The sequence below is a fragment of the Somniosus microcephalus genome, chromosome 9, assembly GCF_052327205.1.
Source record: "Somniosus microcephalus isolate GS21.2 chromosome 9, FLI_Smic_1.0, whole genome shotgun sequence".
NCBI lineage: Eukaryota > Metazoa > Chordata > Chondrichthyes > Squaliformes > Somniosidae > Somniosus > Somniosus microcephalus.
The window spans coordinates 70,154,026-70,177,003 of record NC_140995.1 but is presented as its reverse complement, the minus strand read 5'-3'; the positions used below and the strand labels follow the sequence as shown (position 1 = coordinate 70,177,003).

The 22,978-nt window shown below is 52.2% G+C and overlaps 1 pseudogene; it reads left to right on the top strand.

Annotated features, from left to right (window-relative positions):
• Positions 1 to 16,998, top strand: part of LOC147112459 (opsin-5-like) — a 39,869-nt pseudogene extending 22,871 nt beyond the window's left edge.
• The last annotated feature ends 5,980 nt before the right edge of the window (positions 16,999 to 22,978 follow it).

Here is a 22,978-nt window from a genome sequence, read left to right as displayed (position 1 = left end):
GAATCACACCCTGCATTCAATAGTGCAAAGAATCATACACCTCAAATCTGTAGTGTTGTAGTTATTCGTAGTCACCGATGTAGGTATTGGACGAATTCCTACTTAATAATCGAGTCCGACTCCAGGAGAACAATCAAAAAGGTTTTTAATGCAGGAATAGAGGAATTCAAACAGGTTGCAGAGCTAGGTACAGGAGAGCCATAAAATAGGTCTTCACCAGACGGAGACGCCATGAGGACTGAGTAGGCAGTCCCGTGGATTGCGTGATGACGTCATCGCATTCTTCCTGCGCTTGGGTAGTCACGTAACTTGTGTGATGACGTCATCGCGTTTGCCCGCACTTGGGACGGTCACGTGATGTGTGACGTGACGTCATCGCGTTAACCCGCATCATCGCGTTTGCCTGCGTTCCCAAAGGAGGAAAGTCCCGCACCGGCTACATCGTTATGTTAAAGGGAATTATGTACGGTAAGTAAGGGACACTCGGTGGTACCGCTACATGCGCCCCCCCAGAATTCGCTTTAACGGACGTCGAACGGTGAGGTGGTCTGACGAGCCTGTCCGAACGACTTCTATAGTCTCGAGACGGAGACTGCTGGGTGGTTGGCGGTCTGGTGGGCGGTCGACGATGGGTGGTCGGTGGTCTCGGCGGTCGTGCTGTCTCGACTTGGCGGGCGAGGTCCAAATATGTGCTGGTCGTGAGCGGATCCTTGTGTGCGTCGTGGCGGATAAAACGTATCCAGCCTTGCGAAGGACCGTGGAAGCGTGTGACCTCTGTAGCCCGTGGTTCGAAACGGGCGCCGGGGCGAAACAGCTGGCCGCGTCATAGTGACTGGCAGGCTGGGCAGACGCGGACCATGGCTCTGTCATTGTTGGGAAAAGGTCCCCAGTCTGACGAAATCTGCAGGAACGCCGAACGGATGATCCAGGAGGAAAAAAACGTGGGTCTGGGCAGGTCGGTGAACTCGCCGACAGGCGAGCGAACTCTCCGGCAGTCGGGAACGCACGGAACGGTGCGTGCCGTAGTGCTACTATGGTAACACAGAAGAGAGTGAACCGTTGCTGCGTTGATCAGTGATCGGTGATGACAGCAATTTTCGCGTGGCTGATCGCGGCCGCGGGATGTCCGTTGGACCCGTCCTCGATGGTCGCAGCATCAGTAGATGTTTGCTTTTGTTGAGGCGAAAACTGTAGAGAGGGCGGCAATGCTTCTAGTTGTTGTTGATTGTGGTAGGGGGAAAAACTGCCGGGAGGGCGGCAACGCTTCTAGTTGTTGTTGATTTCGGTAGGGGGAACAAACTGCCGGGAGGGCGGCAACGCTTCTAGTTGTTGATTTCGGCAGGGGGAAAAACTGCCGGGAGGGCGGCAACGCTTCGCCGTCGCGCCGAAAAGCGTGGTAGAAAAGACAGACCAGCAGGCTGACGGGCTGGTGCGGCGTCGGCGGGGGATGGGTCCTCGTGGTTTGCGAGGGGCGAGTCCTCGTGGGTTGCGAGGGGTGAGTCCTCGTGGGTTGTGAGGGGCGAATCCTCGTGGATTGCGAGGGGCGAGTCCTCGTGGATTGCGAGGGGTGGTTTGCGAGGACTGAGTCCTCGTGGCCTCTCCGATCCTGTGAGCCCATAAACGTGCTGTACCCGCGCTGTGAGGGTGTTATACTTGTTGTTCTGCCGTGGGGTTGTTGAAGAGGCTGACGCTTCGAAAGTCGGTAGAGCTGTCGAAAACGGAGACCGTATCCAGGTACGTGGTCTGCGCCGTATCGCTGTTGCACAGGGCGAACGGGGCTTCTACCTTTATAAAGCACGAGGGCGATTGTTGCTCCCAGTGTTGCGATAGCTGAGCGAAACGGCTGTAGCTTCCATGCGCGCTTTTTTCGTGGAAAACGTTCACGAAAAATCGGGGTCCGGCTGCGCTGCTTTCGTGAATAACGTTCACGAAAAACGGGGTCACCAATGTAGATTGTAGGTATTGATGAGCTCCCGTCCTCACGTCGTTGGTCACCAATTGTAGGAATTGGTGTTCGTCGGTTGTTGTTCGGCGGTTGTTCTTCTGTGAAAACGTTCACAGAGACGGGGTCACCAATTGTAGGTATTCGTGGTCACCGATGTAGGTATTGGACGAATTCCTACTTAATAATCGAGTTTGACTCCAGGAGAACAATCAAAAAGGTTTTTAATGCAGGAACAGAGGAATTCAAACAGGTTGCAGAGCTAGGTATAGGAGAGCCATAAAATAGGTCTTCACCAGACGGAGACGCCATGAGGACTGAGTAGGCAGTCCCGTGGATTGCGTGATGACGCCATCGCGTTCTTCCTGCGCTTGATAAGTCACGTGACGTGCGTGATGACATCATCGCGTTTGCCTGCGCTTGGGACGGTCACGTGATGTGCGACGTGACGTCATCGCGTTAACCCGCGTCATCGCGTTCGCCCGCGTTCCCAAAGGAGGAAAGCCCCGCACCGGCTACATTGTTATGTTAAAGGGAATTACGTATGGTAAGTAAGGGACACTCGGTGGTACCGCTACAGTGTAAGGCATCATACCCCCATTCAATAGTGTAAGGAATCACCTCCCCCCCCATTCTGGTGGGCAGGGACTCACAGGCCCCATTCAATAGTGTAAGGAGTCACATCCACCTTTCTGTAGTTTTAGGAATCATGATGACCCATTCAATAGTGTAAGGAATCTCCCGCCCTATTCGATAGTGTAATGAATCAAACCCTCCATTCTGTAGGGTCAGCAAGCTCCCACAAATAGCAATGTGATAATGACCAGATAATCGGATGAAATGTATCCCAGGCTGTTAAACGAAGCAAAAGAGGAAATAGCAGAGACCCTGACCATTTTTCAATCCTCTCTGGCTTCAGGTGTGGTGCTGGAGGACTGACAACATGGTACCCTGTTTAAAAAGGGAGAAAAGGATAGACTGAGTAATTACAGGCCAGTCAGCCTAACCTCGACGCTGGGAAAATTATTGAAAAGACTTCTGAAGAACAGAATAAATATTCATTTAGAAAGACACAGATTAATCAAGGATAATCAGCACGGATTTGTTAAGGGAAGGTCGTGTCTGACAAACTTGATTGAATTTTTTGAGGAGGTAACAAGGAGGATAGATGAGGGTAGTGCGATTGATGTAGTGTATATGGACTTTAATAAGGCTTTTGATAAAGTTCCACATGGCAGACTGGTCACGAAGTTAAAAGCCCATGGGATCCAGGGCAAAGTGTCAAGTTAGATTCAAAACTGGCTCGGAGGCAGGAAGCAGAGGGTAACGGTTGATGGGTGCTTTTGTGACTGGAAGGCTGTTTCCAGTGGGGTTCCGCAGGGCTCAGTACTAGGTCCCTTGCTTTTTGTGGTATATATCAATGATCTAGACTTGAATATAGGGAGTATGATTAAGAAGTTTGCAGATGATACTAAAATCGGCTGTGTGATTGATACTGAAGAAGGAAGCTGTAGACTGCAGGAAGATATCAATAAATTGGTCAGGTGGGCAGAACAGTGGCAAATGGAATTCAATCCAGAGAATTGTGAGGTAATGCATTTGGGGAGGGCTAACAAGGAAAGGGAATACACATTAAATGGTAGGACACTGAGTAGTGTAGAGGAACAAAGGGACCTTAGAGTGCATGTCCACAGATCCCTGAAGGTAGCAGGCCAGGTGGTTAAGAAGGCATACGGAATGCTTGCCTTTATTAGCCGTGGCATAGAATAGGGATTATGCTTCAACTGTATAAAACGCTGGTTAGGCCTCAGCTAGAGTATTGCATGCAGTTCCGATTACCACATTACAGGAAAGATGTGATTGCACTAGAGAGATTTACAAGGATGTTGCCGGGAGTAGAGAATCTTAGCTATGAGGAAAGACTGGATAGGCTGGGTTTGTTTTCCTTGGAACAGAAGAGGCTGAGCGGAGACCTTATTGAGGTGTATAAAATTATGAGGGGGCCTAGGTAAAGTGGATAGAAAGGACCCATTTCCCTTAGCAGTGGGGTCAAAAACCAGGGGGCACAGATTTAAAGTAATTGGTGGAAGGTTTAGAGGGGATTTGAGGGGAAATTTTCTTCACCCAGAGGGTTGTGGGGGTCTGGAACTCACTGCCTGAAAGGATGGTAGAGGCAGGAACCCTAACCACATTTAAAAAGTACTTGGATGTGTACTTGGGAAGCTCTAACCTGCAGGGCTACGGTTCAAGAGCTGGGAAGTGGGATTAGGCTGGATAGCTCTTTGTTGGCCGGCGCGGACACGATGGGCCGAAATGGCCTCCTTCCGTGCTGTAACTTTCTATGATTCTATGTTAGCGATGTTGGTTGAGGAATAAATATTAGCCAGGACACCAGGGATAAATCTCCTGCTCTTCTTTGAAATAGTGCCATGTGATCTTTTACCTGCACCTGAGAGGGCAGATGGGGCCTCGGTTTAACACCTCTGTCGAAAGACAGCACATCCAACAGTGCAGCACTCTCTCAGTACTGCACTCCGAGTGTCAGCCTGGATTATTTGCTCAAGTCTCTGGAGTGGGACTGTGAATCCACAACCGCTCTGATGCAAGAGGCGATTGCTCTGCACACTGAGCCATCCCAGCTGACACAGCCCAGCTCATGCTCTAGGCTCCTCTGACTCTAATGTCTTGTTCACTGTCTTCCTTATTTGGTGGCAGAGGTATCATCCATCTAGGTTCTGCCGCTGGATGTCTCTTCTGAGGTATCTCCTCCCACTGACCTCCCACGCCTCACCACCTGGACTCCTTTTTACAGATTAAACAATTGAATTGCTCCACACGAGCCTCCTCCCGCCCCGCATAATCCAGGCCAACACTCCCAGTTCAGTGCTGAGGGAGTGATGCACTGTCAGAGGTGCTGTCTTTTGGATGAGACGTTAAACCCGAGGCCCCGTCTGCCCTCTCAGGTTGATGTAAAAGATCCCATTCCATCATTTCAAAGAGCAGCAGGGGAGTTCTTCCCAGTGTCCTGACAAAAATGTTTCCCTCAATCAACATCACTAACAGATTATCTGGTCATTATCACATTGCTGTTTGTGGGAGCTTGCTGTGTACAAATTGCTGCGTTTCCTACATTACAACAGTGACTACACTTCAAAAGTACTTGATTGGCTGTAAAGTGCTTTGGGACGTCCTGAGGAGGAAGTGACACTACATAGATGGAAGTTGTTTCTTTCCTTCTCTCTTTCTTTCTCTCTTACTCTCTCCCTCTTTCTTTCTCTTTCTTCCTTTCTCTCATTCTTTCTTTCTCCTTTTCTTCCTTTCTCTTTCTTTCATTATTTCTTTCTCTCTTTCTCTTTCTTTCTCTCTCTCTCACTTTCTTTCTCTCATTCTTCCTTTCTCTCTTGCTTCCTTTCTTTCTCCCTCTTTCTTTCTCTCTCTCTCTCTCGCTCTTTCTTTCTCTTTCTCTCTTTCTTTCTCTCTTTCCTTCTCTCTCTTTCTTCCGTTCTCTCTCTCTTTCTCTCTCTTTCTTCTATCTTTCACGTTATTGGGATATTTTTGAAGCCAGTGAGATCTCATTAAACACGAGTCTTGTCTTTTCAGGTTGATGGTTTCCTCACACTGCTCTTTGGTCTGGCCAGCATTAATACACTGACAGTGATCAGCGTCATAAGGTATATTAAAGGCTGTCACCCATACAGAGGTAACTTTATTTTAGTTTCCACGCAGTTAGAGGTACATTCCTCGATCCTGGATTCCCGATGGGGACCCACCTAAAGGGAGGATCAGTGCAGCAGTGTCGCTGACCCACGCTTCCCCCGGGAATGTCGGATCGAGGAACTTGGCCTCCTCCCTAAAAAATCGAACGCTTTTTATTAATGCGGATATCTTGTAATGTTACGTACAGTGTGGGCTTCTCTAAGCTCAGAGACTCCTATCTGAGTTATACTACTCTGTTTACAGCTCCGGACTCTGTTAGCAGGCTGGACTTTCTAATAATGAGGATTACAGCAGACTGGTTGTGTTAAATACCAGTCAACCCCCTTATGGGCACCATGAGTGTGAAATTCAACTTCAGTGGGGGGTGAGAAATGGGTGGGAACGGATCAGTCCTCTAATGTGTGCCCCCTCCTCCGCCCCCACCCCCCATTTCTCTTTCAATTTACTTCAATGCCCCAGCCTCTGAATGCTGGGGATGGGGATGGAGATGGGGTTGGAGATGGGATAGAGATGTGGTTGGGGTTGGGGATGGGGATGAAGATGGGGATGGGGTTGGGGGTGGGATGGGGTATGGGATGGGGGATAGAGATGTGGTTGGGGTTGGGGATGGGGATGAAGATGGGGATGGGGTTGGGGGTGGGATGGGGTATGGGATGGGGGATGGAGATGTGGTTGGGGTTGGGGATGGGGATGAAGATGGGGATGGGGTTGGGGGTGGGATGGGGTATGGGATGGGGATGGAGATGTGGTTGGGGTTGGGGATGGGGATGAAGATGGGGATGGGGTTGGGGGTGGGATGGGGTATGGGATGGGGGATGGAGATGTGGTTGGGGTTGGGGATGGGGATGAAGATGGGGATGGGGTTGGGGGTGGGATGGGGTATGGGATGGGGGATAGAGATGTGGTTGGGGTTGGGGATGGGGATGAAGATGGGGATGGGGTTGGGGGTGGGATGGGGTATGGGATGGGGGATGGAGATGTGGTTGGGGTTGAGGATAAGGATGGAGATGGGGTCAGAGATGGGATAGGGATGGAGATGGGGATGGGGATAGAGATGGAGTTGGAGTTGGGGTTGGGGATGGGATGGGGATGGGGTTTGGGATGGGGTCAGGGATGGGATGGAGATGGGGATGGAGATGTGGTTTGGGATGGGGTCAGGGATGGGATGGAGATGGGGATAGAGATGTGGTTGGGGTCAGGATGGGATGGAGATGGGGATGGGGATGTGGTTGCGTTCGGGATGGGATGGAGATGGGGTTTGGGATGGGGTCAGGGATGGGATGGAGATGGGCATGGAGATGTGGTTGGGGTCGGGATGAGATGGAGATGGGGATGGGGTTTGGGATGGGGTCGGGGATGGGATGGAGATGGGGATAGAGATGGGGATGGAGATGGAGATGTGGTTGGGATTGGGGATGGGATGGAGATGGGGATGGGGATGGGGTTGGAGATGGGCCTGAGATTGGAGCTGCAGAGAGGATAAGGAATGAAACAGCAGCTGTAGTAAGAGGGAGGATAGCAGAAGTAGGGAGAAGGGTTATAATTGACTGGGGCACCCAGGGATAGTTTTCTCACACAATACGTGGGAGACAAGCTCCTGGAGGAACGTCTGTGTCTGATTAGGTGTTTGGGAATTGCTGGTTAGTGGCCCAGAGGTGGATTAGCACCTGGATCGCTGGATTGCTAGATCGGACATTGTTGTTAAAGCTAAAGCCAAGAAACACGGATGAGTTGTGTAGCTGTGGGCCCTGGATCCTGGGTTTTGATCTAACACCTGGTGTGATGTTTCTGCAGCTCACTGTATTGGCACCAGGAGTATAATCGTGTCTCTGACGCTGATCTGGGCTGCTGCTCTCTTCTGGTCAGGATCACCTCTCTTTGGCTGGGGAAGTTACACAGGTGAGACAGAGTTGCCAACTCTCCAGGATTGCCCTGGAGTCTCCAGGAATTAAAGACTGATCTCCAGGACACTGCTGCCAGCAAAAAACCCGGGAGAAAAATAATAGCGGGCATTAATAAAATTGTGTTTTTAAAATAAATTCTCTGAGCAATTTGGTCATTAGTTATAAAAAAACATCTGAGATGGGAAAAATGCTGTTTGATTGATAGTCCAAAATCATCCAATTGGGTAAGGAAGAGTTTATTCGCTTTCCAATTGGCCGTGGGGGGCGGGGCACCGCAAGGATCGATGCCTTGGGCGACCAATGGCGGGACTATGGGGGCAGGGCAGTCGGAGGTGGAAGATCATGTGATGAAACCTCCAGGAATACGTCCAACCAGAGTTGGCAACCCCTAAAGTGAGATGAGTTACTCGCTTCACCTCCCACAGCTGCAGGATCATCTAGCAGGTCGGCAACAGCAATGCGACAATTTATGCTGCAGAACTTTAATTACTGCAGCAGTGTTGGCCGGGTGCCCTGTGCTTCTTGAGTACAGACAGACGGTGAGGAAGAATTTTTATTCTGCTTCTCCTTGAACTCTTATGACTCTGCTCTGGAACCTGTGCCTCTTTGAGATACTTTGCCAATGCTGGACTATTAATTCACCTAGAAAGTGAAGTTCAAATCCCACCGTGGGCAGCTTGAGGATTTTGAATTCAATTTTTAAAAAACTGGTATCAGTAAAAGTGACCATGAAGCTGGTGAATTGCTGTAAAAACCCAATTGGTTCACTAATGTCCTCACCTGGTCTGGGCCTATAGGTGACTACAGTCCCATACTGATGTCCTCACCCGGTCTGGGCCTATAGGTGACTACAGTCCCATACTGATGACCTCACCCGGTCTGGGCCTATAGGTGACTACAGTCCCATACTGATGTCCTCACCTGGTCTGGGCCTATAGGTGACTACAGTCCCATACTAATGTCCTCACCTGGTCTGGGCCTATAGGTGACTACAGTCCCATACTAATTGTAATGATCAATAACATGTCATTCTATAGTGGACACTAGGTGGAGCCGTAGAGCTGTGTAGAGCTGTATATAGCTGTATGTATAAGACTACACTACCCAGCTGTATGTATATTAAGACTACATTACCCATGAGGCACTAGGCTACCCACAAGGCAGCAGTCAAGATGGAAGCCTCTACAGATACAGTACCTAGTCCACATGTGCTCAATAAAAGTGTCTAGCAAAAGCTAGCTGTGTTCATAATAAGAATGACTATTTATTAATGAACATAAGACTAATGTCCTCACCCTCTCTGGGCCTATAGGTGACGACAGTCCCATACTGATGTCCTCACCCGGTCTGGGCCTATAGGTGACTACAGTCCCATACTGATGTCCTCACCCTCTCTGGGCCGATAGGTGACTACAGTCCCATACTGATGTCCTCACCTGGTCTGGGCCTATAGGTGACTACAGTCCCATACTAATGTCCTCACCCTCTCTGGGCCTATAGGTGACTACAGTCCCATACTGATGTCCTCACCTGGTCTGGGCCTATAGGTGACTACAGTCCCATACTAATGTCCTCACCCTCTCTGGGCCGATAGGTGACTACAGTCCCATACTGATGTCCTCACCTGGTCTGGGCCTATAGGTGACTACAGTCCCATACTAATGTCCTCACCCTCTCTGGGCCTATAGGTGACTACAGTCCCATACTGATGTCCTCACCTGGTCTGGGCCTATAGGTGACTACAGTCCCATACTGATGTCCTCACCCTCTCTGGGCCAATAAGTGACTACAGTCCCATACTGATGTTGCAGTGTATGTAACCTGAAGAAGGAACTATATTCTGCAGCCACTGTATAATGCAGTACCAGTAGTGACCACCCCTGTATATAAGCCTGTGTAGTGACCTTGCATAGTAGTTCCAGTTTTGTCTCCATTCAGTAAACACCTGTTATAACCAACTCCTGCAGTCCGTGTCTCAATTACACATGGACGTTACACTGGCGACGAACAGACCCGAACTTACCTACAGTTCTGCACCACCTCGCGGGGATCCATCCCTGAAGCGAAGTTATTGGAGGTCGAGGCCAGAAGGAAGAAATCCAAAAAGAAAAAAAAAACAAACAGCAGAAACGGGCATCGACCGTGGGCAACCGCCCTTTGATTCATCGAATTAGAAGATTTGCAGGAGAGGCTGTCGAGGGCGGGGCTTGGTTATCCAGTCTATGGTGTTCCAGCTAATCGGGCTGGTGGCAGGTAGTACACTGATCCTTCCTGGGCTGCGGCGGGCTAGAGCTCAATCGGGTGGCTTTTCAACGGGGCCGAGCAGCGTTGTCGGGAAGAGGAGAGAGAGAGAGAGGGTGGAGCACACAGGGCGCGGCCGGTGCTACGAAGCCGGGCAGCGTACAGACCCGAGAAGAGGGAGGGAAGTGTCCCATAGGGTCTGCTCTGACGACGGGAACAGTAATTAAAATAAAAGAAATTAGAAGCGCAGAAAGCCGCGAGGAGCTGCAGTTTGCCACGGGGACCGCGGAGAGCGGCGTTGGCAGCAGCGCAGGGGGAAGCGCGCGAAGACCATAGGGCATCACCATCGAGGCATAAAAATGCCAGCAACAGCGCTAGCAGCAGCGGGAAGGCAGAAAGCACGGGAGGCGCCATCTTAATCCAGCGGGGAAGAAGGCAAAGCACGGGAGGCGCCATTTTGTTCAATCGAGGAAGAAGGCAAAGCACGGGAGGCGCCATCTTAGATCTCCAAGATGCCGAAGACTGGCAATATCACTGCCTTCGATAATGCAATAGAAGACTGGACCACGTATGTGGAAAGAGTCGAAGTATATTGCGAGGCAAATGAAGTAGCCGATGAGAAAAAGGCATCGGTACTACTAAACTTAATGGGCGCAAGAACGTACGGCCTATTGCGGAACCTGATCACTCCAGTCAAACCGATGGCGAAGAGTTTTAACGAAATTGTTGATATCCTACAGGAACACCTAAATCCTACACCGCTGCTGACAGCAGAAAGATTTAAATTCCACAAGAGAAATCAGCATAAAGATGAGAGCAATGCTGAATACCTTACGGAACTATGCGGGCTATCGAAGCACTGCCAGTTCGGAGCAGGACTGGCAGATACCCTACGGGACAAATTTGTCTGTGGACTCCTGAGTGAAGGAACCCAGAAGAGGTTACTCTCAGAGAAAGAGCTGACGCTAGATAAGGCTTTCAGCGTGGCAGTATCGTATGAAGCAGCAGCAAGGGGCGCTGCGGAAATATAGCAAAAGCCACAGGAATACGGCACCCATGAAATGACACGGGGATTTGAAAAATGTTATCGCTGCGGCAGAACAACCCATGACCAGAAGGACAGCTGGTCCAAGGACAAAACATGCAGGCAATGCTGAAAGATGGGACACATTGCATGAGTTTGCAGGTCCGGGAAGAAGACTAACGACAACAAAAAGGCTACTAAGGAACAGTACAGGAAAGTACAAAAGATGACGGACAGTAGTTCTGAAGACCAAAAGAGCGATAGTGACTCCGGGAACAAGAGACTAAGCTGTCTCAAACTACACAACGTAATCGCAAAAGAGGATCACCGAACCATTTGGGTCACCCTCACGATAGCAGGGTCCCAAGTCAAAACGGAATTGGATACAGGATCAGCCCTGACCGTCATGAATCGACGAGACTATGAGCGGCTATTCTCACACATACCCTTGAAAGAGACATCCATTGTCTTGAAGATGTATACGGGGCAGAAAGTATACCCCAGAGGGAAAAAAAGGGTGCCTGTCGAATACAACGGCAAGGAAATACAGAAATTGTATCTGTACATACTGCAAGATGGTGGACCACCGTTATTGGGACGTGAATGGATCAGAAAGATAAGTTTAGACTGGCACTCCATTCAGGCACTGACTGTGGCTGGTAAAAAGGATGACGACGTCACACCTGGTCAATTGTCAAAAATCTTAGCTAACGCTAAAGAGGTATTTCAACAAGGACTGGGAACTCTTAAAGACGTAACCGCCTTGATAAAAATAGAAGAGAATGCAATTCCCAAGTTTTTCAAAGCAAGACCGGTACCGTATGCAATTCGCCCAGCCGTCGAGGCAGAGCTGGAGAATCTGGAGAATGCAGGCGTGTTATCTAAGGTAGACTGGAGCGAGCGGGCGACACCCATCGTTCCTGTCATGAAGAAAACGTTAACAATAAGTCTGAGGAGCCAAGGAAGGTTCGCATCTGTGGGGACTTCAAGGTGACTGTGAACCCAATCCTTCACACAGTACAGTATCCTCTTCCGAGGATAGAAGATATTTTCACCTCACTATCTGGAGGGAAGCGTTTTACAAAAATTGACCTAGCACAAGCATATTTGCAGATGGAGGTTGAAGAATCCTCTAGGAAATATCTCACGATAAACACTCACAAAGGTCTTTACCAGTATAATCGACTGGTATTCGGAGTAGCATCAGCTCTGGCGATATGGCAAAGAGCGATGGAACAAGTCCTGCAAGGGATTCCGGGGACTCAGTGTTACTTGGACGACATCCTAGTGACAGGTGAAAATGACAGTCAACTCTTTGCCAACCTAGAGCAGGTGCTCACTAGACTAAGAGAACATGGGCTACGAGCCAATCACCCCAAGTGCGAGTTTTTTAAGAAACAGATATCATATTGTGGCCACGTGATTGATGAAGAGGGGTTACATAAGTCCCCTGACAAAATCGAAGCGGTAGTTAAGGCTCCAGCGCCTGAAAATGTGTTGCAACTGAGGTCATTCCTCAGATTGGTGAATTACTACCATAAGTTTTTGCCGAATTTGTCCACAATTCTGCACCCACTGAACGCCCTACTACAAACTGGAGTAGCATGGAAATGGAGCGATGAATGTAAGCGGGCCTTTCAGAAGTGTAAAGGCCTGATCACTTCAAGAGAAGTATTGGCTCACTACAACCCATCACTACCGATAAGACTGGCGTGTGATGCGTCTCCCTACGGCATTGGAGCGGTACTGTCACATAAATTCCTTGATGTTTCAGAGAGGCCGATAGCTTTTGCGTCACGCTCGTTAACTGCAGCCGAGCGTAACTACACCCAGATTGACAGAGAGGCCCTCAGCCTGGTGTGGGGGGTGAAGAAGTTCAATCACTACCTGCACTGACAGAAATTTACTCTACTAACTGATCATCAACCTCTTGTCTCCATTTTCAACCCTCAGAAGGGCGTCCTGATAATGACAGCACAACGGCTACAGAGGTGGTCCCTTTTCCTAGGGGCACACCAATATGACATCGAGTACAAAGGAACTAAACAGCATGGGAATGCTGATGGATTGTCGTGCCTACCGTTGCCGACGGTGGAAGAAGCACCTGAAGTGGATCCTGTGGAGATATTCCACTCGACCATAGTCGAATGTCTACCTGTGATGAATGCAAACATAGAAAAGGAAACACGAAATGACCCGACACTCTCTAGGGTCTATGATTTAATGGTGAAGGGATGGCCAGCACATGGCGAACCACTGTTGCCAGCATTCTCGCCGAGAAGAGAACAGCTGTCAGTGTGCAGAGGAACCTTGATGTGTGGATCCAGAGTAGTAATTCCACCCAAATTGAAGGATAGAGTGCTCAATGAGCTTCATGAGGGTCATCTGGGAGGGGTAAAAATGAAGAACTTAGCCAGAGCGTTTGTGTGGTGGCCGGGAATCGATAGAGAAATTGAAGAGATGACCAAGAGCTGTACAGGATGCCAGAAGGTCCAAAATGCCCCACCACAAGCCCCTCTACATCCATGGGAGTGGCCCTCATCTCCATGGCAAAGGGTGCACATTGATTTTGCTGGTCCATTTATGGACTCGATGTTTTTAATTGCGGTGGATGCACATTCAAAGTGGCCAGAGGTAATAAAAATGTCCTCAACCACCACAGAAAAAACTATCACAGTCTTACGAACCATATTCGCCAGAAATGGGTTGCCTGAACAGATTTGCTCCGACAATGAGCCACAGTTTGTGTCTGAAGAGTTCCGGAGGTTCTTAAAGAACAATGGTGTTAAGCATTACACATCTGCCCCATATCATCCAGCCACCAATGGATTGGCTGAGAGGTTCGTTCAAACATTCAAGAAGGCTATCAAGGCAATGTGTAATGAAGACATACCCCTACAACACAAGGTGGATAACTTCTTGTTTGCCTACTGGAATGCGACACATGCGGCTACCAACCAAACTCCAGCCATGATGTTCTTCAATCGAAGACTAAGATGCCGCTTGGATTTGGTTAAGCCAAACATCAGAAGAGATGTGGAGAACAGGCAGTTTCAGAATATGAATGAAAGGCCAACCAGGAGTTTCAAGATAGGTCAACCAGTTTTGGCCCGGGACTACCGCACAGAGAAATGGCAGGCAGGAACGATCTGCACACGGCAAGGACCTCTAATGTATACCGCGGATGTTGGAGAGAGCATTGTAAGACGCCATGCTGACCAGATTCTAGAGTCACTGGAAAACGTCAAATCTACACCGCGATCCTATACACCTGGTGATGAAACCGAAGTACCAATTGCATCTACCTCAGAATCGGTGATATTGGAAGCAGACGAACCAAACAACGACGTTGATCCCGAATCAACTTTGCCAGAAGAACCTGATACCCAAAAGAGGCGTTATCCAGACAGAATCAGGAAGCCTCCTCAAAGACTGAATTTATAATTGATTAACTTCAGCTAATGTATATAGCAACTGTAATTGTAAATATGTTATTTAATTATTAATCGAATGTTATGTACTGTTTAGCTAAAAGGGGAGGAATTGTAGTGTATGTAACCTGAAGAAGGAACTTTATTCTGCAGCCCCTGTATACTGCAGTACCAGTAGTGACCACCCCTGTATATAAGCCTGTGCAGTAACCTTGCATAGTACTTCCAGTTTTGTCTCCATTCAGTAAACACCTGTTATAACCAACTCCTGCAGCCCGTGTCTCAATCACACACGGACATTACCGATGTCCTCACTCAGTCTGGACCTATAGGTGACTACAGTCCCATACTGATGTCCTCATCCGGTCTGGGCCTATAGTTGACTACAGTCCCATCCTGATGTCCTCACCCGGTCTGGGCCTATAGGTGACTACAGTCCCATACTAATGTGGTTGACTCTTGACTGCCGTCTGATGTGGTCTAGCAAGCCACTCAGTTGAAGAAGGCTCACCACCACCTTCTCAGGGTAACTAGGGATGGGCAAAAAATGCTGGCCTTGCCAGAGAAACCCATATCCTGAGAATGAATAAATTAAACCCCCGTTCTGAGCTCGGGAGTAAGGAATCAATCCTACTGTCAAAATTTGAAATATGAAGTAATGGAACAGTCACTCCGCATCTAGGTCACTTGGAACAGCTGAAAGCAAGCAGCAGCTCCACTGAGCCCTTTCCTCATCACAATCACCTTCTTTCACGACCCTTTATCTCAGAGTCATCATTCGCAATCAGGCCCGAGTCAGAAGGTTGTGGGTTCAAGTCGCACTCCAGAGACTTGAACACATAATCAAGGCTGAAACTCCCAGTGCAATGCTGAGGGAGTGCTGCACTGTTGGAGGTGCCGTCTTTCGGATGAGGCGTTAACCGATGAAGCGTTGCTCTCTCAGGTGGACGTAAAACATCCCATCCCACTATTTTGAAGAAATGCAAGGGGAGTTCTCCCCGGTGTCCTGGCCAATATTTATCCCTCAACCAATATCACTAAAACAGATTATGTAACTACATTACAACAGTGACAAAAAGTACTTAATGTGGGACCTACAGACTCTGTCACAGGTGGGGCAGACGGTAGTTGAAGGGACGGATGGGTGGGGTGCTTGGGTTGACGTGCGCTCCTTGCGCTGCTTGTGCTTGGCTTCCGCTTACTCCTGGCGAAGATACTCGAGGTGTTCGGCGCCTTCCCGGATGCTTCTTCTCCAATTTGTATGGTCTTGGGCCAGGGATTCCCAGTTGTCAGTGGGGATGTTGCACTTTTTCAAGGAGGCTTTGAGGGTGTCCTTGAAGCATTTTCTCTGTTCACCTGGGGCTCTTTTGCCGTGTCGGAGCTCCGAGTAGAGCCCTTTTTTGGGAGTCTCGTATCGGGCATGCAGACAATGTGGCCCGTTCATCGGAGCTGATCGAGCGTGGTCAAAGCTTCGATGCTGGGGATGTTGGCCTGAGCAAGAACACTGACATTGGTGCGCCTATCCTGCCAATGGATTTGCAGGATCTTGCGGAGGCAGCATTGGTGGTACCTCTCCAGTGCTTTGAGGTGCCTGCTGTACATGGTCCATGTCTCTGAGGCATACAGGAGGGCAGGTATCACTGCTGTTCTGTAGACAATGAGCTTAGTGCCGGTTAAGCATGGCCACATATGAAAGAAAGACTTGCATTTATATAGCACCTTTCACGACCACCGAATATCCCAAAGCGCTTTCCAGCCAATTAATTACTTTTTTGAAGTGTAGTCATGTTGTAATGTAGGAAACGTGGCAGCCACAGCAAGCTCCCACAAACAGCACTGTGATAATGACAAGATAATCTGTTTTTGTTATGTTGATGGAGGGATAAATATTGGCAAGGACACAGGGGAGAACTCCACTGCTCTTCTTCGAAATAGTGCCATGTGATCGTTGACATCCACCTGAGAGAGCAGACGGGGCCTCGGTTTAACATCTCATCTGAAAGACGACACCTCCGACAGTGCAGCACTCCCTCAGTACTACACGGGAGTGTCAGCCTGGATTTTTGCGCTCAAGTCTCTGGAGTGGGGCTTGAACCCACAACCTTCAGACTCAGAGGGGCGAGTGCTACCACTGAGCCACAGCTGACACCAATTAAATATGAATTAAAGGGGCGACAGGGCCACGGATTGGCTGAAGGTGGATGATGATGATGGCATGGTCATGTGAATGCCGCATGGAGTTGGGGTTAAGTTTAGGATTACAGTAGTGCTGGCAGATTGTGGCTACTCTCCTATAACTTGACCTTGTTCCGCCATTCCCAGGTTTCCATGGCGATCTGCACCACGTTCTTTGTCGCTTGGTCACCGTACGCGGTGATCTCCATGTGGTGAGTGAGCGGCCACCACGTCCCGAGGCTCACCGGCGTGCTCGCCAGCCTCTTTGCCAAGTCCGCCAGCTTCTACAACCCTGCCATCTACTTCGGAATGAACTCCAAGTTCCGCCGGGATGTCTGCGTGCTCCTGTTGTGCGCCAGCGACAAGGATGGCGTCAAACTCAAGCGGGTAAGGCACCGGCCAGAGAGGGACCTGGAGCGGGAGGGGCCAATGGATCTGGAGCAGGCGGGGCCGAGGCCGAGGGACAGCCCCCGCTCAGGGCTGGGGAACCCAGGGTACGGGGACCAGCAATGGCCCGACCTCCCCAATAGCAAGAACTCTGGCTACGAATGTGAGCGACTGTAGGGATTTGCATTCCAGCTACTGTAAGGTCATTTGGCTGCGAGAATCCGAGAGCAGGCCCAAGCCGCCATAGTGGGAGGCGCAGATTTGCGGCCCGCTCCTGTAATCAGCCCTGTAATGTCTACCTTATTTGTTCACGGTGTAAAGGGGTAACTTAGTAATGATCTGTTTCTGGCATTGAGTCTCACCGGATGGCAGGCAGGGCTATAACACTATAGGGCCCATTCTGGGAGTGGAAGAAGGGCTGTAACACTATAGGGCCCATTCTGGGAGTGGAAGAAGGGCTATAACACTATAGGGCCCATTCTGGGAGTGGGGATAGGGATATAACAATATAGGGCCCATTCTGGGAGTGGGGATAGGGCTATAACACTATAGGGCCCATTCTGGGAGTGGGAATAGGGCTATAACACTATAGGGCCCGTTCTGGGAGTGGGGATAGGGCTATAACACTATAGGGCCGATTCTAGGAGTGGGAATAGGGCTATAACACTATAGGGCCCATTCTGGGAGTGGGGATAGGGCTATAACACTGTAGGGCCCATTCTGGGAGTGGGGATAGGGCTATAACACTATATGGCCAATTCTGGGAGTGGGGATAGGGCTATAACACTATAGGGCCCATTCTATACCCACACTCGGGGTAGAGATAGGGCTATAACACTATAGGGCTGTATGATGGCCACTATATTAAATTGACATGTAAAATGGCCACTGTGGCGACACGCCACCATTGGACATAATCCGCTCACGGCAGCACGGACAGTTTACGCAGGCGCACTGCCGGCAGCAGCCGCCCCCAGCCGGGGGCCCTTTCCTCCGGCAACTTGTTTCCCACAGGGACAGGCTGCTGGGAGCACTTCCTGTCTGGGGAGTATTTAAGTGGTTGCGCGGGCTTTTCAAGCTCTCTTTTTGCCATGATGTAGATTAAAGCAGTTGTGTTTCACCAACTCTGGTCTCGACTCCCACGTTTGCCGCGGTATCTCAACACTGGTGACCCCGACGCTCAGGACGAATCCTAAGCTAGCATGGCGGATACAAACGCAGTCACGGTTAAAGTACCGGACTATTGGGAGAACCTGGCCGAGGCCTGGTTCGTTCAAGCCTAGTCCAGATTCCGGCTGAGAAGCATTACAGTCGACGCCACGAAGTACGACTACCTCGTCGCCTCTCTCACCTACGCCACAGTCCCCAAGGTTTGGGCAGCGCTGCAGGATCCACCAGTGGAAGGCAAGTACGAACATCTGAAGGCCGCGCTTCTTAAAAAATTTCAGGCGCCCTCTTACCAGCGCAACTGCCAACTCCTCGACCTCCCAGGCCTAGGTGACGCTTCACCGTTGGACCTGCTTTCCCACATGCTGTCCCTCTCGGACGACAAAAACCCCGGTGCCCTCTTTCGCACGCTTTTCATTCGGCAGCTCCCCGCCAGCATCCGCCCACTCATTGTGGAGTCTGGCTCCACGGACCTGAATGAGATAGCCGAAAAGGCCGACCTGCTGCTCTCCGTGCAGACCGCCCGCGACGTCGCGCCCGACCTCACGGCAACGACCACGCGGTCTCCCCGGCCCACTAGGCCCGACCGCCCTTCCACTTTGGGTCACTGCTACTACCACACCCGGTTTGGCACTAGGGCCCAACGCTGCATGCCACCGTGCACTTTCAAACCCCCCCCCCCGCACCGGCCCCCACGATGGCCGCGGGGCAACAGGGGCCCCTACTGTATGTCACCGACGACAGCACCAACCGCCGATTTCTGTGCGACACAGGAGCCCAGCACAGCATCACGCCCGCCTCCGCCCTCGAAATCCAACGCGGTGCACGGGGTATCACGCTGGCCGCAGCCAATGGCTCTGACATCCGCACATACGGCACCCGCATGGTCACGCTCGACCTCGCAGGCCACCGCTACCGCTGGGAGTTCCTCACAGCCAAGGTCCCCTGCCCACTCCTCGGCGCCGACTTCCTACGCGCCCACGGCCTCCTTGTCGACATTCCGAGGCACCGTCTCGTCGACATCAGCACTATGGCCCCCATCCCTGGCGCATTCACCCTGGCCCGTTTGGCCGGCCTGACGACCTACTGCCTCGCCAGAGCCATGGACGACTACTTGGCACTTCTAGCCGAGTTTCCCGCCCTCACTAACCCGACCTTTTCGGCCAAAGCCGCCAAACACGGTGTGGAGCACTATATCCCCACCAGCGGCCCCCCGGTCTCTGCCCACGCCCGCAGACTCAACCCGGCCAAGCTGGAAATTGCGCGGGCCGAGTTCACCACCATGGAGCAACTCGGCATCATCCGCCGCTCCAGCAGCCCTTGGGCCTCACCCCTCCACATCGCCCCCAAGCCTGGCGGAGGCTGGCGCCCCTGCGGGGACTACTGCCGCCTCAACGACGCCACCACCCCCGACCGATACCCGGTGCCGCACATCCAGGACTTCTCGGCCCGACTGGCCGGACGAACCGTCTTTTCCAAGGTCGACCTGGTGCGCGGTTACCACCAAGTCCCCGTACACCCCGCGGACATCCCCAAAACGGCCGTCATCACCCCATTCGGCCTGTTCGAGTTCCTGAGAATGCCCTTCGGCCTCAAGAATGCAGCCCAGGCCTTCCAGTGCCTTATGGACTCAGTCCTCCGGGACCTGAACTTCCTATTCGTCTATCTAGACGACATTCTCGTGGCCAGCTCCTCCCAACAGGAACACCTCGAACACCTTCGCATCCTGTTTGGGCGCCTAGCCCAACACGGGCTCATCCTCAGCCCGGCGAAGTGCCAATTCGGCCTAGCCGAGATCGATTTTCTCGGCCACCACATCACCCCTGCTGGGGCCGTCCCCCTGCCCAACAAGGTGCAGGCCGTCCAGCAATTCCCCCGCCCCAAAACCATCAAGGGCCCCCAGGAGTTCCTCGGGATGGTGAACTTCTACAACAGGTTCATCCCCAGAGCAGCAGCCCTCATGAAGCCCCTATACGACTCCCTCCGAGGTAAATCCGGCAAGATGGCCGTAGCCTGGGACACTGACACGTCAGCCGCCTTCGACGCCACCAAAAACGCGCTCGCCGACGCCACCCTGCTCGCGCACCCGAGGGCCGATGCCCGGGTCGCGCTCACCACCGACGCCTCCGACCACGTGGCCGGAGCCGTGTTCGAGCAGTGGGTCAATGACGTGTGGCAGCCACTTGCCTTCTACAGCTGCCAACTGCGCCCCCCGGAGGTCAAATACTCTACTTTCGACCGCGAGCTCCTCGCGCCCCACCTGTCGGTCCGCCATTTCAGGTTCCTCCTAGAGGGCCGTCCCTTTACCGCGTACGTGGACCACAAGCCGCTCACATACGCGATGGCCAAGCACACCGAACCCTGGTCCGCTAGGCAGCAACGCCAGCTCGCGGCCGTGTCCGAGTTTACCACGGACATCCAGCACGTCTCCGGTAGAGACAACGTTGTCGCCGGCTGCCTTTCCCGTCCCGCCATCTGCGCGAATCACCTCGCGGCCGACTACGCGCAACTAGCAGCGGCCCAGCTCACGGACCCAGACCTCCTCTCGGTGGCTACCAGCCTGCCAAGGCTACGCCTAGCCAAGGTCACGCACGGGCCCGAAGCCACGGCAGTCACTTGCAACGTCTCACTCGGCCAACCCAGGCCGGTCGTCCCTGCAACCTGGCGCCGCCGCATCTTCGACGCGCTCCACGGGCTCTCCCATCCGGGTTCCCGCGCATCCGTCAAACTCCTCTCCCAGCGCTTCGTCTGGCGCGGCCTCAGCATAGATGTTTGGACTTGGGCCACCTCCTGCCTCGCCTGCCAATGGGCTAAGGTACAGCTGCACACAAAAGCACCCCTGGGAGACTTCGAGGTACCCAGCCGCCGCTTCGACCACGTACACGTCGACATCGTCGGTCCTCTGCCGCCATCGCAAGGCCAAACTTATCTCCTCACGATGGTCGACCGCTACACACGCTGGCCTGAGGCAGTGCCGCTGACCTCCACCACCACAGCTGACATCGCCAGGGCATTAGTTAACACCTGGGTCGTGAGGTTCGGCGTACCGGCCGACATAACCTCCGACAGAGGCGCCCAGTTCACCTCCGAACTCTGGACGGCCACAGCGCGCAACCTCGGGGTGACGCTCCACCGAACCACGGTGTACCACCCGCACGCCAACGGGCTTTGTGAACGCTTCCACAGGTCACTCAAGGCCTCACTCCGCGCCGGCCTGCAGGACAGTACCTGGACTGACCGCCTACCGTGGGTGCTACTAGGCCTACGCACCTCCAGTCCTCAGCAGCGGAGTTAGTCTACGGACAACCGCTGCGCGTACCAGGCGAATTCCTCCCGGAGGCTACCACGCCTTAGTCGGCTGAACAGCAGCGGCTCAACTCTTTCTCTTCCGCTCAACAGTTCGCCCCACTTCCGGTCAACCAACACGGCGAACTCGCACCTCACGTCCCGCCAAACTTACAGCAGGCACGCTTCGTCTTCGTGCGACACAACGCACACCGCGGACCCCTGCGACCCCCGTACGACGGACCGTATGAGGTACTACAAACCGGGGACAAGGTCTTCAAGCTGTGACTCGGCGACAGGGTCAAAACAGTCTCCATCGACCGGCTCAAACCAGCACACACAGAACCAGGGGAACAGGTCCCTGTGGCCCGACCTCCAACTAGAGGCCGTCCCGCCAGCAAGCCAGCACAGCCGGCGGCGAACCGCCCGGCCCCACCAACTAGACCGGCGACCACTCAGAGCCGCTCCGGCAGAACCATTAGACCACCGTCACGACTCGTCCACTCCTCCTAAGCGGACTCTGGGGGAAGCTCTGTGGCGACACGCCACCATTGGACATAATCCGCTCACGGCGGCACGGACAGTTTACGCAGGCGCACTGCTGGCAGCAGCCGCCCCCAGCCGGGGGCCCTTTCCTCCGGCAACTTGTTTCCCACAAGGACAGGCTGCCGGGAGCACTTCCTGTCTGGGGAGTATTTAAGTGGTTGCGCGGGCTTTTCAAGCTCTCTTTTTGCCATGATGTAGATTAAAGCAGTTGTGTTTCACAAACTCTGGTCTCGACAAAGTAGTGTATGTACTTTGCAGAAGGAACTATATTCTGCAGCCCCTGTATACTGCAGTACCAGTAGTGACCACCCCTGTATATAAGCCTGTGTAGTAACTTTGCATAGTTAGTTCCAGTTTGTTTCCACTCAGTAAAGACCTGTTATAACCAACTCCTGCAGTCCGTGTCTCAATTACACACGGACATAATACTGGTGATGAGCAGATCCGAACTTATCTACAGTCTGCACCACCTCATGGGGATCCATCCCTGAAGCGAAGTTGTCGAGGCCGAGGCCAGAAGAAAGAAAGAAAAAAAAAACGATCAGAAGAAACGGTCGTCGACCGTGGGGCAACCGCCCTCTGATTCATCGGAGTGAAAGATTTGCAGGAGAGGCTGTCGAGAGCGGGGCTTGGTTATCCTGTCGATGGTGTTCCAGCTAATCGGGCTGGTGGCAGGTAGTACACTGATCCTTTCTGGGCTGCGGCGGGCTAGAGCTCGATCGGGTGGCTTTTCAACGGGGCCGAGCAGCGTTGTTGGGAAGAGGAGAGAGAGAGAGAGGGTGGAGTACACAGGGCGCGGCCGGTGCTATGAAGCCGGGCAGCGTACAGACCCGAGAAGAGGGAGGAAAGTGTCCCGCAGGGTTGCTCCGACGATGGGGAAATAAAAGAAATTAGAAGCGCAGAAAGCCGCGAGGAGCTGCCGTTTGCCACGGGAACCGCGGAGAGCGGCATTAGCAGCAGCGCGGGGGGAAGTGCGCGAAGACCATAGGGCGTCGCCATCAAGGCATTAAATGCCAGCAACAGCGCTAGCAGCAGCGGAGAAGACGGAAAGCACGGGAGGCGCCATTTTGTACAATCAGGGAAGAAGGCAAAGCACGGGAGGCACCATCTTAGATCTCCAAGATGCCGAAGACTGGCAATATCACTGCCTTCGATAATG